At 33.6% G+C, this 16,718-nt stretch overlaps 1 protein-coding gene and 1 non-coding gene across 2 annotated transcripts in view; both read right to left on the reverse strand.

The window, feature by feature from the left end:
- The window catches only part of LRRIQ1 (leucine rich repeats and IQ motif containing 1), a 198,602-nt gene that overhangs the window by 15,476 nt on the left and 166,408 nt on the right, over nt 1-16,718 (reverse strand). The gene's annotated exons all lie outside the window — the stretch shown is intronic.
- LOC132020998 (U6 spliceosomal RNA) lies at nt 6,653-6,758 on the reverse strand. Its single transcript, XR_009405186.1, has one exon. It is a non-coding gene; the product is annotated as a U6 spliceosomal RNA (small nuclear RNA).

Raw genomic sequence — 16,718 nt, forward strand, 5'->3', positions numbered from 1 at the left:
GACAAATTCTGTACTCTTTTAAAACTTCCCCTTTCACACTAAAGGCTATTGGTTAACAAAATTCTTTTAAAAGAAGTCTACTCCTTGTTTCTACTTCTTCACTTTCCAAATTCACCTTAATTTAATCCAATTGAAATTGTCCTTACTAAGAACTGTCTTAATCTAACAAACACAATTATTTCATCTTAATTGACCTCTCTGCTGAATTCAACTACATGGATCATTTCTTTTGTCTTAAAACTCTTAAGTTTCCCTTTCATGCTTCTTTATAGATTCCTTTAGATGTGTTCCTCATTCTACAAGTATCTAAAACCCTCACTCCCACCCCACTCTTTGCCTGGCACTGTGCTGACTTCTGATGATAGTCAGCCAGATAGACATTGTGTATTACCTGATGGGACTGGCAGCCCAGAGGACTAAATACCAGCAGTCTCTATTTTATTCCTATTCTCATATTAAGCTGAACTTCAGAATCACAACTTGTGTTTAACCATCATAATTCTACTAAGTAAATTTTGCCTCCTGAATTCCCACGTCATCCAGACCAGGTATTCTGGAGTCAACCTTGGCTGCTCACTCCCTACAGTACCAACATCCAATCAGAAACTAGATCTAGTCTACCTGCTGGGTATGTTGCTAATAACTGGCTCCTCCTTTCCATCCCCACTATCCACTGTACTTCAGGCTCCATTTTGAAAGGAGTGAACAGGTTTCTTTGTGGTGATGTAAGTGCAAATGTAACTTTCTCACCTACCACAGTGGAAGAAGCACACTTTCTCCTAAGCACAGTGCTTTCAACTCTGCTCTGAATCTCAATCTTTTTATAGAATCTAGGATCTCTTATCCATCAGTACTTTCTTTTCCTCTGTATGTCTAGTACCTGTCAAAATGGCTTTTAGCTTCCCCTTTAGCTACTCTTCTCTCTCCTTCCCTAATCAGACAAACTTCTTGAAATGGTAGACAAAGACCAGTTTCTGTTGATTTATACAATTCATGCTTCAGCTCATTGCAAGATGCCTCCTCCTTCACACCATTTCACTGGAACTGTTCACACCAAGATCATTAGTATTGCTAAATCTTTGGGACTTTTTGAAGTTATTATCTTACTGACTCCTCTTTAATACTATTATGCATTGTTGTCCACCCTTCCTTTTTAAAAGTCTTATTTCTTTTGGATTTTGTTTCATTGCACTCTCCTTGGTTTTTCTGTTAGTTTTTTTCTTTTTAACACCTTTTGTCTAAACCTGTCTCCTTCAAAGGCTCCTTTTCCCTTGCTATCCCTTCTAATCTCATGATTCTTTTCTAGGGTTCAAACCTGGCTTCATTTACTCTTAGACTATACTTTTTCCGTATGAGGATATTCATTCAATTTCTTCAATCACTTCCATTATTTCCTTTTGAAATACGTATCCATCCACAGGTAATTTAAACTGAGTTTTAAAAAAGCTGAACTCGTGTATTATCCTACCTTTTCCAAGGTCCCATAATGCCACCACCATTGTCAATGTGTAAGTCAGAAACCAGAGTCTTGTATGAACCAGCATTCATCCTCACCCTACAACTGCATACTTTACCTCCTAAATTCTTTTCAATCTCATATTTCCTGGATTTCCTTTGTCACTAATTTATGTCAGACAACCATCATTTTTTCTGAATTACTGTAAGAGCCCTCTCACTGTTTTTTTTGTTTCTTGTTTTGGGGATGTTTTTGTTTTTGTTTTCCTTTGGTCTTGTTTCCATGTATATATCTCCATACTGAAAATGGCCTTGCTAAAATACAAATCTAATTACACGGCTTCATATGCTAAACTCTGGATCTCCATTTCCTCTGGATAATGTTCATTTTTTTGTAAGAACTTCAGACACATTTGTTAGGTTCTTGCCTCAGTCACTCAAATATGTTAGAATTACTCAAAATGGTCTCTTCTGCCTATAGGCTTATGCTTCAGATTACTCACTTTGCCAATGGTGTTTTTTTTTCTTCATATCTTCATGACATGACAGTTTGGAAATTATGTTCTTTGTGTTAAGTCATTGATCTCCCAACACTGCCTTCCTTACTCAAATTAAGTTGCAGATGCCCTCTAAAACTTCCTATAGAGACTCTGTAATAGCATTTATTACATTATATTTTATTTTCCTATTCATGTGTCAGTTTTACCTAGTATAAATAAGTTCTTTAAGATGTATAAGTAGGATGGTGTTCAAAAATATTTGTGAAATAATGGAATAATTGTCATAATTGGTTAATGGTCTGTCAGTGCCCTGACAAATGTAGAGCTAGTAATTTAGATTTTTAGTATGTAGACAGACCTGTGCATTATGGAGGGTAATACATTCCTATTTATAATTAACTTAATCATTATAATAGAAACTTCAGCTCTGAAAGTCAGAACTAGTTTGGGATAAAAATTGACAACTAAGGATGGCAAATTAGAACAACAACAACAAAACTACTCCATCATATAAGGCTACTTTATAAAATGTTCACAGTATACACAATCCTAGAGGAAAGCAGTTCAGCTTTAAGAAGTTCACTAAAAGAGATGAGGTCTCTTTTGAAATTAATGGAAATATTATTCTTTTCTTCATGAAAAACAAAATAAGTGTTCATTAAACCCATATGCTTCAAATAAATGTTTTCTAAAATTTCAGTATAGCATAAATATCCTACACAGAGGGAGATTAAGATTCAATTATCATTTGGGACACACACAAAAAGCTAATTATTTATATTTTAAATACATATGGCAATTTTCCCATGACTATTTTCTTTTCCCTTAATGGCCTTTCTTAGTAATATAAGAAAAATGTATTCTTGGTTTCACAGATAGAGATGAGTTCATCTTTTTACCAAAAGCTTTTGGAGGACATAGTTGCATCATGAGCAAAATGCTATGTGCAATGGAAATATTTTTGGTAACTTTGATAAAGGGCTGATTCTATGTATCTCATGCTGGAAACACTAAAAATATGTTTCCATTTTAAAGTATAAGCAGTCTGTACATGTTTATTAAAAGAAGTTATTGCATCATACCTCACAAATAAAGCACAAATAAAATTGGAGTTTGGTATAAATGTTACACTAACAGAATTTTAAATTCATTAACATCTGTATAAATACTTGTTGATAGGGTGTTTATGGCTTCTTCCTTAACCAATCCAATCTGTTGCTGGGAAGTTGATGGCATTGGCATGGAACCAGTAACTCTCTAAGATCCATTTGTGTGTGACAAGCTACATTCCTATTCTTTTAAAATATATCTAAATATATATGTAATTGATCATTAAGGAAAATGACTTCATGAATAAAGAAGATTGTTGTTACAAAACTCTAAAAACAGAAATTTTGGGAATAGAGCCAAAGCTGTATGTCAGGGTCAAAGGCTAAATGCAGCACTAATCACTCCTTTACATATTTCATTATATTTTATGGTAGAGAGGCTTTAAAAAAAAAAAGTACTAGAATGAAAAATACTTGCTAGTTTCTGACATTTAAATTAATTTTCAAAATTTGTCAATTTGGGGGTTGGGTGATACATAAATTATATAAGTGACCTTTAGGAAAGCAAAGGAGAAGTTAGTTACTAAATTGTCTTTTAAAATCTATAGATTTTGCAGATACAATTTTCAGTATTATTGAATTGCTCTATTTAAGTGACTCCCTCTGGAATAACAGAAACATTCTTTAACAAAGTTGATGTGTATTAACCAATTATAACAAGCCTTTTGTATTCAACTTGCATATAATTCTACTTGAAAGGATATGCTTTGCCATTTGTATTGGCCAGTTGAATTGAATCTCCTCACTATCTTTACAGTAGAGCACCATATACTACATAAAGAGTGGTTCCTTAATTTCTTCTGTGAAAGCCACATAAGTCAAGAAAATTGCAGGTTGTTAAAGTGATATAGTCATATGTATAGTCATATTAATGCATAAGGTGTCTCCATGTTTACTGTTAACCAAGACCAGAACTAGGGTAAGTCAAGTGGGGCAAATGAAATATTTTACTTTGGGTATAAAATTTAAGGGAGTGACAAAAATCTCAGGAATCAAGGTAAATAATATTTGATGTAATATTTTAAAATAAAAATTAATGCAAAAAATAAATGAAACAAGATGGGATTGGGAGGGAGACAAACCATAAGTGACTTAATCTCACAAAACAAACTGAGGGTTGCTGGAGGAGAGGGGTTGGGAGAAGGGGGGTGGGGTTATGGACATTGGGGAGGGTATGTGCTTTGGTGAGTGCTGTGAAGTGTGTAAACCTGGCAATTCACAGACCTGTACCCCTGGGGATAAAAATATATTATGTGTTTATAAAAAATTAAAAATTAAAAAAAATCCATGATAAACAAAATGTAAATGTTTTAAATGACAGGATCAGTAACACTGCTATACCAAGCTGAGATAAAAGGAAAAATCTATAATACTCATCCTTCACTGTCTTGACATTGGAAGATTTACCCATTTTTAAGTTATTAATAAGTGTTAACAGAATATTGCTTTTAGAACTACCTGGTAGCCATTGTCCAAGATTGCTTTCTACATTTCTCATGAATCTAGCACACCACTTAGTTTTTCACTAGAAAAGCCTCTAAAATTGTGACATACAAGAAGTTAATTCTAGGATAAATCAATTCAGCCTGTATTGGAGAGTTTACACCTTAGTCATTTATTTGCCTAACATCAATCTTGCACATAATAAGTTGGTGTTTTCACTTACTAACTGTGCAAAGTTGAGCAAATTATCTACCTTCTCTTTTCCTCAGTTTTTTCCTCCTAAAATGTGTATGATAAAATAAAGTAACAGAACACATATCATACCTGGGACATGTATTAAGGATTTAATAACTCTAGCAATTTTGCTATTTTTAAAGTTAAATGAACCTGATTATACATCGCCTTAATGCTATCTCAGTCCAAGGCCAAGACTTAGCTATCCTGGAGGTGAGACTATCTTTAAGTCTCTAAATCCAGGACAAGATCAAGGTTCCAGGGAGTCACTGGAAGGATCCCAGGATTAACCACAAAACTAGACAGAACAATTTTCTGGGAGTCCAGGAAGTCCTTGTTCAAAGAATTATAAATCTATAACAGGTATTTTTTAATGTATTCTATTTCATAATATATGAGGATTTTAGTGTGTCTTTAATAAAGAAAAGTTAATTTTCAAAAGATAACAAGGACACATAGTCCTAATTGATTTCAAGTTATTTCAAATAATTTTTAGCAATTGCTCAGTAATAACCATGAAGGAGGTTCCATTAACATGATTTTCTCCTGTTTCACTCTCTTGATTTAATTACTCTTGGAAAATATTCCCCTATCCAACCTGGACTCCCTTAGGGAGTGTTAATACAGTAGGTCATCCAAACTCGGGCCCACCCAATAGAATAATGCATAGGCTGATGATGTAAGCAGGTTGGCTTTCAAAATAACATGGTTATAGTGGCCAAATAAATATTACTGTGACATGTTTTCTGTTTGTTTGTTTGTATAGTTGGACTTCAGGTTCTTGCCATATATAAAAGCTTCTGCTCTGGTAAAAAGATACCACTAATTCTATTCATTTATGTATATTTATTGATCATGGTCCAAATATATGGTTGAGTTCCTTTACTAGTTTTCTTTCAAAAGAGCCCAGTAAGTGGTATTATATGGATATGCTAATGATAGAGGCTTGATGGATCCAATTAAACATTTTTTTGTATCATTGTAATCATTTTTATAGCTATAAAACAGAAATACTTATCATATATATGTTTATAGTTTCATAATGCATTTCTCACTGACTTAATTTCTGCCTCTAATGATTTCTCTACCTGTCAAATAAGAATACAGATATGCTTCTGTTACAGAAGAGCTAACATCATATAAAATACTGAATATATATTAAAATATTGCTTGCTCTATAACAAAACTAGTAAATATAAGTAAAAATAATTTTCCTTCACAATCATTTTTAGAGAGAAAGAAGGCGGGGAGGGACAGATAGGGAGAGAAGAGAGAAAAAGAGAGAGAGAGAATCTTAATCAGGCTCCACAACCAGCATGGAATCCAACTCCACGCTCAATCTCACAACACTCAGGGAAAAGCCTAAATCAAGAGTCGAATGCTTAAGGGACTGAGCCACCAAAGTGCCCCTCTTTCACAATCTGAATGACAAACATATTAGAGACTAATAATCCTGGTTCCAAACTTATTGTTTTCCATAGGTAATCACTTAAACAAGCAGGCCTATAGACTGAATATTTTAGAGTCTTCTAAGTGTATACTTTATTAATGCAGAATTTTTATCTTTCATTATATTTTGTTTAAAAAGATAGATTTTTATTTTATGTAGCAGAAATTCATTTGTAAATGAATCAGGGCCTCCATTCATTGATTTCACTTTCAATTGGAAAGATAGGCTAAGTATTATTGATCTATTTGTATTCTAGTGAGGAAAAAAATAGGCATTACCAGTCTTTCCTACATAATTAAATTTTGGCTTTAACCTACTTATATAAATATCGAATTGGGGAAGATTTTTTTTAAGGGGAAAAATTGGGGGTGGGATTTGCAGCTGGAAGGGACTTCAGTTGGTCAAGTCACTTTGCTTATTAGAGACAAAGTTTTGTCATTGCTCTACATTAGAAAGGAAAGCAAAATATGGAACATTTTATGAATCTGCATTTTGTCCTGGTGCAGAGGCCATGCTAATTTTCTCTGTATTATTCCATTTTCAGTATATGTGTTGTCAAGTGAGCACAGAAAGCTCTTTTTATCATTTTTATTTTGTTATGAGATATACAATGCACCCAAAATATTGCATATATCAGGTGTTTAGAATTTCAAGCTTTATAAGTTATTTAAAACACATAAAGATTATATATTATATAAATTATGCATACATTGTTTAAAACTATTATATAAATACACATATAAATACATGTTCCATGTAACCTCTGATCATTCAAAAAGCAAAACAAAACAAAACAAAACAGAACACAGCTTGCACATGAGAAGTCCTGTTCAAAATTCTCTTCTCTTAGGGATAACCAATATGCTGAATTTTATAACATTGATTTTCCTGACTTCCTTTATAAATTTTCCTACCTATGTATTAAGCAAGCTTTGTTTGCTACAATTCTGCAGGTATTCTCTTGTGTTCATTTGTTCAGTATTGTTTGTGAGATTCATCTACGTTGCTGTGTATAGATGCAGCTCATTATTTTTCAGAATCATACTGTATCCCACAACATAGATGTATTAGAATTTATTCATTCCATTGTTGTGGGGCACATGGGCTGTTTCCAGTTTTGGACTATTAAGAAAAACACTACTCTATCCTTGTACAAGTTTCTATAGGGCAAGCATTTAGGAATGTAATTGAAGGATCATATGAAATGCATATCTTCAAATCCACCAGATGTAAAACTGCTTTCCAAATGGTAGTACCAAAATGTAGTACAATCAGCAAAATATGAGTTTTATTGGTTATGTGTTTTCCAACAATTAGGGTTTTGAGGCTTTTTTTTTTTTTGTACTTTGCAGATTTAATTTTCATTTCTGTGCTACAAAATCAGATTAAGCACCTTTTTATATGTTCACAAGTTACTTGGATTATCTTCTTTGGTGAAAAATATGTTAGAGTTTCTTGTTTTTTTTTTCTATTAGGCTATTATTTATTTTTTTAAACAAATTTTAAAAAATTTAAATTTTAAATTTTTTTAAAAAAAATTTAAAAAATTATTTATTCTATTAGGCTATATTTTAGTGACTTTCAGGAATTATTTATATATTTTGGATATGAGACCTTTGTTGGATATATGTAACAAATACCTTTTCCACCTCTATAGGCTATTGTTTCACTATTATATTTTTGGATTTATAGTGCAGAAGTTTTTGGTCTTGATGAAGTCCCAAAAGTTCAGTTTCGCTTTTGTTTCCTTTGCTTTTGGAGACATATCTTGAAAGAAGTTGCTGTGACCGATGTCAAAGAGGTTACTGCCTATGTTCTCCTCTAGGATTTTAATAGATTCCTGCCTCACATTGAGGTCTTTTAACCATTTCGAGTTTATCTTTGTGTATGGTGTAAGGGAATGGTCAAGTTTCATTCTTCTGCACATAGATGTCCAATTTTCCCAGCATCATTTACTAAAGCAACTGTCTTTTTTCCACTCTATATTTTTTCCTGCTTTGTTAAAGATTATTTGACCATAGAGTTGAGGGTCCATATTTGGTCTCTCTATTCTGTTCCACTGGTCTATGTGTCTGTTTTTGTGCCAGTACCATGCTCTCTTGGTGATCAATAGATTCAGTTGGTCAGGTAGTAAAGCTTGTAATCAGGCAACATGATGCCCCCAGTTTTTTTCTTTTTCAACATTTCTTTAGCAATTCAGGGTCTTTTCTGGTTCCATACAAATGTAAGGATTGTATGTTCCAGCTCTTTGAAAAGTGTCAGTGGAATTTTGATTGGGATGGCATTGAAAGTATAGATTGCTCTAGGCAGTATAGACATTTTAACAATGTTTATTCTTCTGATCCATAAGCATGGAATGGTCTTCCATCTTTTTGTGTCTTCTTCAATATCTTTCATGAGTGTTCTCTAGTTCCTCGAGTACAGATCCTTTACCTCTTTGGTTAGGTTTATTCCCAGGTATTTTACGGTTCTTGGTGCTATAGTAAATGGAATCGATTCTCTCATTTCCCGTTCTATATTTTCATTGTTAGTGTATAAGAAAGAAACTGATTTCTGTGCATTGATTTTGTATTCTGCCACATTACCGAATTGCTGAATGAGTTCTAGTAGTTTGGGGGTGGAGTCTCTTAGGTTTTCCATATAAAGTATCATGTCATCTGTGATGAGAAAGAGTTTGACTTCTTCTTTGCCAATTTGAATAACTTTTATTTCTTTTTGTTGTCTGATTGCTGTTGCTAGGAATTCTAGTACTATGTTGAACAAGAGTGGTGAGAGTGGGCATCCTTGTTGTGTTCCTGATTTCAAAGGGAAGGCTGCAAGCTTTTCCCCATTGAGGATGATATTTGCTGTGGGTTTTTCATAGATAGATTTTATGAGGTTGAGGAATGTTCCCTCTCTCCCTATACTTTGTATTGTTTTAATCGGGATCATTTTAATCAGTTATCTTGTCAAAGGCTTTTTCTGCATCAATTGAGAGGACCATGTGGTTCTTCTCTCTTGTCTTATTGATTTGTTCTATTACATCGATTGATTTGTGAATGTTAAACCACCCTTGCATCCCATGGATAAATCCCACCTGGTCATGGTGGATAATCTTTTTAATGTACTGTTGGATCCTATTAGCTAGGATCTTGCTGAGAATCTTGGCTTCCATATTTCATGTGGGATATTGGTCTGAAATTCTTCTTTTTGATGGGGTCTTTGCCTGGTTTGGGGATCAGGATTATGCTGGCTTCATAAAAAGAGTGTGGAAGTTTTCCTTCTGTTTCTATTTTTTGAAACAGCTTCAGTAGAATGGGTATTATTTCTTCTTTGTATGTTTGGTATAATTCTCCAGGGAATCCATCAGGTTCTGGGTCTTGTTTTTTGGGAGGTTTTTGATCACTGCTTCAATATTGTTAGTGATTCTCCTATCAGATAAATTATATTTTAAACTAAAGACTGCAGTCAGAGATAAAGAAGGGCACTACATCATTCTTAAAGGGTCTATCTACCAAGAAGGTCTAACAATTGTAAATATTTATACATCCAATACGGGAGGAGCCAACTACATAAGACAACTATTAATCAAGATAAAGAGTCACATTGATATGAATACATTAATAGTAGGGGATCTTAACACACGACTCTCAGTAATAGATCATCCAAGCAGAAAATCAATAAATCAGTAATTAATAAATCAATAAAAAATAAACAAGAGCTTTGAATGACACATTGGACCAAATGGACCTCATAGATATATACAGAATATTCCACCCTATAACAGCAGAGTACCCATTCTTCTCAAGTGCACATAAAACTTTCTCCAAAATAGACCACATACTGGGTCACAAATTAGGGCTCAACCAATACCAAAAGACTGAATATTCCCTGCATATTTGCAGACCACAATGCTTTGAAACTGGAACTCAACCACAGGAAAAAGTTTGGAAGGAACTGGGAAGAAACTGGAACTCAACCACAGGAAAAAGTTTGGAACACTGGGAAGCTAAAGACCACCCTGCTTAAGAATGTTTAGACCAACCAGGAAATCAAAGAAGAACTTAAACAATTCATGGAAACCAATGAGAATGAAGACACATTTGTCCAAAACCTATGGCATACAGCAAAAGCGGTCCTAAGGGGGAAATACATAGCCATCCAAACCTCTCTCAAAAAAACTAAAAAATCCAGAAAACACCAGCTCTCTTTACACCTTAAAGAACTGGAGAATCAACAACAAATTAAGCCAACCCCACAGAAGAAGGGAAATAATCAAGATTAGAGCAGAGATACTAGAGATACATTAGAACACATCAACGAAGCTAGAAGCAGCTTTTTTGAAAGAATCAATAAGATCCATAAACCACTGGCCAAACTAATCCAAAAGAAAAGAAAGAGGACCCAAATTAATAAAATTATGAATGAAAAGGGAGAGATCACGACTAACACCAAGGAAATAGAAACAATCATCAGAAATTATTATCAACAATTATATGCCAATAAGTTAAGCAACCTAAATGAAATGGATGCATTCTTGGAAACTTACAAACTTCCAAAACAGAATCAGGAATAAATGGACAACCTGAATATTTCCCACTGATTTAGAATACGATCTGTCTTATAGTATCAATGAAGCATATATGCCACTATCAGTTTTCATTTTCTCTACTATTTTACTTAACCCTACCCTGCTCTATCTTAGAATTACTACCATTCCATCCTATCTCATCTCATCCTATCCATACCATAGCATCCATATCATACTATACCATACTACACCACAGTATATTCACTGTCTTATTTGTGTCAGCTCTATAATTAGAGTTTATTAATAATAAATTATGGTGTTTGACAAGTTCTCCCAATTTATTCACCCTGTTGAGTGTCTCTTGGCTATTTGCAGATTTTGACTTTCTATAAAAATCATAGATTCTGCTTGTCAATAGTCATAAATACTTCTTGTGATTTAACTGTTAATTTTGGAACAATTTAAACCTTTGAAATTTAGTCTTTCAATTCATAATTTATTTAGTTTTTCTTTAACATTCTTAATAGAGTTTTACAATTTTCCTGATAAGGTCTTGCACATTTTTTGTGAGACACATTCTGATTTTAAAAATACTGTCACAAATAAATAAATAAATAAATAAAAATACCGTCACTTCTAGGGGCAGCTGGGTGGCTCAGTGTGTTAAAGCCTCTGCCTTTGGTCAGGTCATGATCCCAGGGTCTTGGGATGGATCCCCACATTGGGATCTCTGCTCAGCAGAGAGCCTGCTTTCTCCTCTCTCTCTCTCTCTCTCTCTGCCTGCCTCTCTGCCTACTTGTAATCTCTGTCTATTAAATAAATAAATAATAATCTTAAATAAATAAATAAATAGAAATACTGTCACTTCTTTACCCATTCATCAGTTGATGGACATTTGGGAGATAGGGAACAAGCCATAGTGACTCTTTTTTTTTTTTTTTTTAAGATTTTATTTATTTATTTGACAGAGAGAGATCACAAGTAGGCAGAGAGGCAGACAGAGAGAGAGAGAGGAGGCAGCAGACTCCCTGTTGAGCAGAGAGCCTGATGAGGGACTCAATCCCAGGACATTGAGATCATGGTCTGAGCGGAAGGCACTGATCCACCCAGAGCCACCCACTGACCCACTGAGCCACCCAGGCACTCCATAGTGACTCTTTTTTTTTTTTTTTTTTTTTTTAAAGACTTTATTTATTTATTTGACAGAGAGAAATCACAAGTAGGTAGAGAGGCAGGCAGAGAGAGAGAGAGGAGGAATCAGGCTCCCTGCTGAGCAGAGAGCCCGATGCGGGACTCGATCCCAGGACCCTGAGATCATGACCTGAGCCGAAGGCAGCGGCCTAACCACTGAGCCACCCAGGCACCCCATAGTGACTCTTAATGATAGAGAACAAACTGAGGGTGGATGGAGAGAGATAGGTGGGGTGGATGTTAAAGAGGGCACTTTTGATAAGCACTGTGGAATCACTGAATTCTACTCCAGAAACCAATATTGCACTGTATGTTAACTAGCAAAGTTAAAATTTAAAAAATACTGTCACAGGTCAAAAATTTTTCCTTCCTGGCTGCTTGCCTATAATGTTAGGTTTAAGGGTAATTTCGGTATCATATTTTTCTAGGAATTGGCCATTTTCTTCAAATTTTCAAATATGCTGTTGTAGGGTTGTTCACAATATTCCCTTACTATAGTTTTAGTCTGTATCATTTGTCATTCTGCCTCATTTTCATTCCTGATACTGGTTATTTGTGCTTTCCATTCTATTTTCATAATCAGATTTGCCAGGAATTCATCAAATTTCTTTAAAAAAATTTACCTTTTTGATGAATTGTTTTACTTTAAAAAGATTCATTGCCTATTGCTTTTATATTATAATATATAGATTTTTATTATTCAATTATTTTTAAAAATATTTATGATAGACTCACGAATTTTTCAGATATTTCTTAATTTCCAAGAGGGTAAAGATTATCTAGTTATCTTCATTTATCATTCACTTACAGCTTATTAGTATCATTACTAGTACTACCATTGTTAGTATTATTGATATCATTCATTTATAGTTTATTAGCATTATATTCAGAAAATATACTCACATAATTTTAATCTTGAAGTTATTTTTGAGACCTGACTTAAGGCCAGCATAAGTTAAAGTTCTATAAATGTCCTGTGTGTTCTTCCTCTAGTTGAGTGTTTTATTTATGTCCTTTAAGCAAGTGTTATTAAATCAATTTATCAAACTACATCCTTAACTGACTTTTTGAGTGTTTGTTCTATAAATTACTAAGAAAGATATAGTAAAACTCTCAATATAGTTCAGAATTTTTGACTTCTCTTTGGTACTTCTTTAGTGTTTGCTTTATATTATTTAAATTTACATCTTTGCTTTATATTATTTAAAAAATAATAAAATTTATTTTTTAGAGCAGTTTTAGGTTTAAAACAAAATTTTATCTTATAGAAATTTCTCTATATACTCTCATCCTTTATATATTCAAAGTCTCTCCCATTATTGACATATTTCCACTCCCCACCACAGTAGTACATTTGTTATAATCTATGAACCTACACTGAGACTTCATAATTATCCAAAGTCCATAGTTTCCATCAGGGTTCACTCTTGGTGTTATACTTTGTTAGTCTGGACAAATGCATAATGACATGTATCCAACATTATGGTAACATGTAGAGTAGTTTTCACTGCTCTAAAAATCCTCTGTGCTATGCGTCTTGACCCCTTCTTCCCAACCCTGGCCCCTGGCAATACTGACCTTTTTACTATCCCCGTAGTTTTGCCTTTTCCAGAATGTTAAATAGTTGGAATCATACAAATAGCATTTTCAGGTTAGCTTCTTTCACTTAGTAATATGCATTTAATGTTCCCCCAGGTCTTTTCATGGCTTATCTCATCTGCTTTCCTTGTTAAATAGAATTCCTTTGTCTGATGTGCTGCTGTTTATTCATTGATCTGTTCAAGGATGTCTTGGTTGCTTTCAAATTTTGGAAATTATTAATAAAGCTGCTATAAATATTTGTGTTCCAATTCTGTGTGGATGTAAGTTTTCAATTCATTTTTTAAAAAGATTTTATTTATGTATTTGAGAGAAAGACTGTGAGCGAGAGAGAGCACAAGCTTGGGGAGGAGGAGAGGGAGAAGCAGACTTCCTGTTGAGCTGGGAGTTCAATTTGATTCCAGGACCCTGGGATCATGACCTGAGGTGAAGGCAGATGCTTCATTGACTGAGACACCCAGGCACCCCAAGTTTTCAATTCATTTGAATAAATACCAAAGAATGAGATTGCTGGATCATTTAGTAAAAATATTTCTAGTTTTATGAGAAAGTTCCAAACTGTCTTCCAAAGTGACTGAATATTTTGCACTCCTATCTGCAATGAATGAAAGTTCTGTTGCACCGTATCCTTGTCAGAATATGGTATTGTCATCATTTTAGATTTTAGCTCTTATTATAGTTATGTAGTGATATCTTGCTGTTGTAATTTGCATTTCCTTGAGGACATAGAATGGTACATCTTTTCATATACTTATTTGCCATTTGTATATTATCTTTGGTGAAGTGTCATTAAGGTCATTGTCCTATTTTTTAAACTGGGTTACTTATTTTCTTTTTGTTGAGATTTAAGAGTTCTTTGTTTATTTTTGATAGTAACAATTAATTAGGTAAATGTTTTGCAAATATTTTTGTCGGCCTGTCTTCTCATTCTCTTGACATTGTCTTCAGCAGAACACAAATTTTTACTTTTATTGAAGTCCAACTTATCAATTATGTCTCATGCATCATGCCACTGGTGTTCTACCTAAAAAGTCATAGCTATGCCTAAGGTCACCTAGATCTATATTTTCTTCTATATTACATTCCAGGAGTCTAGGAGTTTTCGATTTTATATTTAGGTATGCAATACATTTTGAGTTAAATTTTGTGAGTGGTAAAATGTCTGTGTCTAGATTCATTTTTTTTTTTAATTATGAGGATAACCACTCTGTTCTAGCGCCATATGTTGAAAAGACAGTCTTAATCTGTTTTTATTATCTTTGCTCCTTTGTCAAAGATCAGTTGGCCATATTTGTATGGGTCTGTTTCTGGGCTGTCTATATTCTGTTCCATTGACCTGTTTGTCCCATTGACCTATTCTTTTGCCAATAGCACAGTCTTGGTTACTGTAGGTTATAGCAAATCTTGAAGTCAAATATTGTTGGTTCTTTACATTTGTTCTTTTCCTTCAATATTGTGTTGGCTACACTGGGAATTTTGCCTCTTTATATAAATTTTAGAATCAGTTTGTTAAACAAAATGACTTGCTGGGATTTCATTTAACCTATAGATCAAGTTAAGAGGCACTGAAATCTTGCTAGTATTGAGTTTTTCTAACCATGAGCATGATATATTATCAATTTATTGAGTTCTTTTACTTATTTCATCAAAGTTTTGTAGATTTTCTCATACAGAATTTGTACATATTTCGTTAGGTTTATACCTAAGCATTTAAGTTGGAGGTGGCAACATAAATGGTTTTGTTTTTTTAACTTCAAACTTTACTGTTCATTACTAGTATATAGGAAGGTGATAGGCTTATATTGATCCTACAACTAAAACTTTGTTACAATTGCTTATTAGTTTCAGAAGTTTTGTTGGTTCTTTCAAATTTTATATATAGATGATCACGTCATCTGAAAAAAAATCATTTCTTTCTTTCTATTCTGCATACCTTTTATTTTCTTTTCTTGTGGATTGCATTAGTTAGGATTTTTAGTACAAGGTTGAAAAGAAGTGGCTAGAGTCAATATCCTTGTCTTGTACCTGATATTTCTATTTCTTACCATTAAGTGTGATGTTAACTGTAGGGTTTTTGTAAAAATTCTTTATCAAGTTGAAGAAGTTGCCCTCTATTCCTGGTTTATTGAATTTTTATCTTGAATGTGGACTTTGTGAAATGCTTTTTTGCATCTATAGATATCATGTGATTTCTCTTTTTTAGCCTGTTGATGTGATGGACACACTAATTTTTAAAAATTTTTAAAGATTATTTATTTGAGAGAGAGAGAGAGAGAGAGAGAGAGACAGAGAGAGAATAGGAGTAGGAGGGGCAGGGCAGAGGGAGAAGCAGACTCTCCACTGAGCAGGAAGCCCAATGTGGGGCTCAATCCCAGGCCCCCAGGATCATGACCTGAGCAAAGGCAGACACTTAACTGAAAGTCACCCAGGTGCCCCATGATTTTTGAACATTTAACAAGCATTACATACATGGGATAGATCCCTATTGGTCATTAGATTATGTATAATGTGCATGATTCTCTTTATAAATTGTTGGATTTGATTTACTAATTTTTTTTGAGGATTTTCTGTATCATGTTATTGGAAGTCTGTAGTTTTCTTGTATAGTCTTTGTCTGTCTTTAGTATTAGTTTAATTCTGCCCTTACAGAATGAATTAGAAAGTATCCCATCTGCTTCTATCCTTTGAAAGCGATCACAAAGAATTTGTATAATTTCTTTCCCAAATGGTTCATAGAATTCACCAGGAACACTTTTAGGCCTGGCACTTTCCATTTTTGAAGCTGATTATTTTTGGTTTCATTGATACTCTATTGAATTTCCATTTACAATTGTATTGATTTCTTCTCTAATTCTTTTTTTTCTCCTGCTTATTTTATTTACTCTACCAAGTTTTTATTTAATTTACTCTACCAAGTTTCCTAAGGTAGAAACTTAAATGATAGATTTTATATCTTTCTTCTTTTCTAACATATGCAGTTTTTGCTATAAATTTCTCTCTAAGCACTGCTTTTGCAGCATCCCACACGTTTTTATGAGTGATGTTTTCATTTCAATTTCATTGAATTCAAAACTTCTATTAAGTTAAAAATATTTTTAAATTTCTCTTAGTTTAGTAAAGCTTTCATTTCTCCCTAGAGACTGTGTTTTTTCTTACCTAAATATAAGGATTCCAGCTTTATTTTGGTGTTTTTGTGATCTATTTTTCCTATCATTTTGCTTTCAAGC

The sequence above is a fragment of the Mustela nigripes genome, chromosome 6, assembly GCF_022355385.1.
Source record: "Mustela nigripes isolate SB6536 chromosome 6, MUSNIG.SB6536, whole genome shotgun sequence".
NCBI classification, from domain to species: domain Eukaryota; kingdom Metazoa; phylum Chordata; class Mammalia; order Carnivora; family Mustelidae; genus Mustela; species Mustela nigripes.